General features: G+C 32.5%; 1 non-coding gene across 1 annotated transcript; it reads right to left on the reverse strand.

Annotated features, from left to right (window-relative positions):
- Positions 1–772: 772 nt before the first annotated feature.
- LOC120613642 (5S ribosomal RNA) lies at positions 773–891 on the reverse strand. Its single transcript, XR_005655743.1, has one exon. It is a non-coding gene; the product is annotated as a 5S ribosomal RNA (ribosomal RNA).
- Between the last annotated feature and the right edge of the window lie 1422 nt (positions 892–2313).

The following is a 2313-nucleotide window of genomic DNA, read 5'->3' on the forward strand; positions in this document are numbered from 1 at the left end:
TGTGGTCTTGCTTGGTAAATGTTCCATATGAACTTGAGAAGAATATATATTGTGGATGAAGTAGTCTACAGATAGGAATTATAGCCAGTTGATTAATGGTACTGTGAGTTTAACTGTGCTTACTGATTTTCTGCCTGCTGGATTGGTCCATTTCTGACAGAAGAATGTTGAAGTCTCCAACTATAATAGTAGATTAATCTATTTCACCTTCCACTTCTATCAGTTTTTGCTTCCCGTAGTGTGATGCCCTGTTGTTAGGAACTTATATGTTGAGTCATTATATCTTCTTAGAGAATTGACCTGTTTAGTATCATGTATTATTCTTCTTCATCTCTGATAACTTTCCTTATGATAACTTTCCTTATTCTGAAGTCTACATGATCTAAAATTAATATAGCTACTCCTGCTTTCTTTTGGTTAGTATTAGCATGGTGTATCTTTCTCCTTCCATTTACTTTTAATCTATATGTGTCTTTATATTTAAAGTGGATTTCTTACAGACAACATAGAGATGAATCTAGTTTTTTGATCTACTCTAGCATCTCTGTCTTTCGTTTGGTGCATTGAGACCATTGATGTTCAAAGTGATCATTGATATAGTTGAAATGATATCTACCATATCGCCTACTGTTTTATATTGTTTGCCTTTATCCTTTTGTTTTTCCTTTTTGTCTTCCATTTTTATTTCCCTTTTGTGGCATTAACTGAGCATTTTATAGGATTCCATTTTCTCTCATTTCTTAGCAAATCAATTATACTTTTTTTATTTTTTCGCCTACAGCACCCGGTCTTCCTAGGTGGTCTCCCATCCAAGTACTAACCCGGCCTGACCCTGCTTAGCTTCTGAGATCGGATGAGATCGGGCATGTGCAGGGTGGCATGGCCGTAGACTTCAATTTTACTGTTTTTAAAACCTTTTTTTAGTGATTGCCCTTGATTTTGCAATATACATTTATTTACAGCTAATCCAAATCAAATTATCAAATAACCATACCATAACTATACCATTTCACAGATAGTGCAAGTATGTTATAATAACAAAAAAAATTACTCCTATCTCCTGTATCATTGTTGTCATTTATTCATTTCACTTATATATAAACATACATATATATGCATAAGCATACATAATTGAAATCAGTGTTGCTATTATTACTTTGAACAGTTACCTCTTGATCAATTAAGAACAAGAAAAAGAAAAGTTTTTATATTACCCCCACTTACACCTTCTCCGATGATCTTCCTTTCTGTATGTAGAGCTGAGTTTCTGATATATGTATATGTATATATAGTTATTTTTCTCCTCTCTAAAGTACCTCTTTAAATATTTTTTGCAAGTTAGGTCTACAGGCAACAAATTACTTCAATTTTTGTTTGTCTGAGAAAGTATTTATTTCTCATTTACTCCTGAAGAATAACTTCACAGGGTACAGGATTCTGGGTTGATGGGTCTTTTCTCTCACCAGTAAATATTTCACTCCACTTTCTTCTTGCTTGTGTGATTTCTTTGGAAAAGTTAAATGTAATTCTTATCTTTCTTTCTCTATAGGTAAGGTGTTTTTTTCTTTGACTCCTTTCAGAAATCTTTTTTTATCTTTGATTTTCCATAATTTGAAAATAATATGCCTAGATATAGTTTTCTTTGCTTTAATTTTGAGCTTCCTGAATCTGTGGGTTTCTGTCTGGCATTAATTTGAGGAAATTCTCATTCATTATTATTTCAAATATTTCTTTTCTTTTTTCTTTTCCTTCTGGTATTCCCCTTAGAAATATGTTACACTTTTTGTAGTTATCTCACAGTCTTTGGCTATTCTATTTTATTTCCTCAGTCTTTATTCTCTTTCCTTTTAATTTTTAATTGAGGTATCCTCAAGATCAGAGTCTTCCCTCAGCAGTGTCCAGTGTACTAATGACCCCACCAAAAGTGTTCTTCATTACTATTACAGTGTTTTTTATCTCTAGTATTTTTTTCCTTAGAAGTTCCATGTTTCTGCTTACATTGCCATCTGTTCTTGAATGCTCTCTTTATCCATTGATTCCCTTAATATATTAATCATAAATGTTTTAAATTTATGGTCCGATAATTCTAACATCCCTGCCATATTTCAGTCTGGTTCTGATGTTTGCTTTTTCTCTTCCAAATGTGTGTTTTGCCTTTCAGTTTATCTTGTAACTTTTTCTTGGTATATTGGATAAAAACAGTTATTATACATACATCTTTAGTATGTGGTGGTAAGGTATGGAGGGGGAAGTGTTTTATACAAGCATTTTTTACAAATCAGCAAGATCCCCCCACTAGCAAAATGATTACGA

Source organism: Pteropus medius, unplaced genomic scaffold, assembly GCF_902729225.1.
Source record: "Pteropus medius unplaced genomic scaffold, Ma_sr-lr_union100, whole genome shotgun sequence".
Lineage (NCBI taxonomy): Eukaryota > Metazoa > Chordata > Mammalia > Chiroptera > Pteropodidae > Pteropus > Pteropus medius.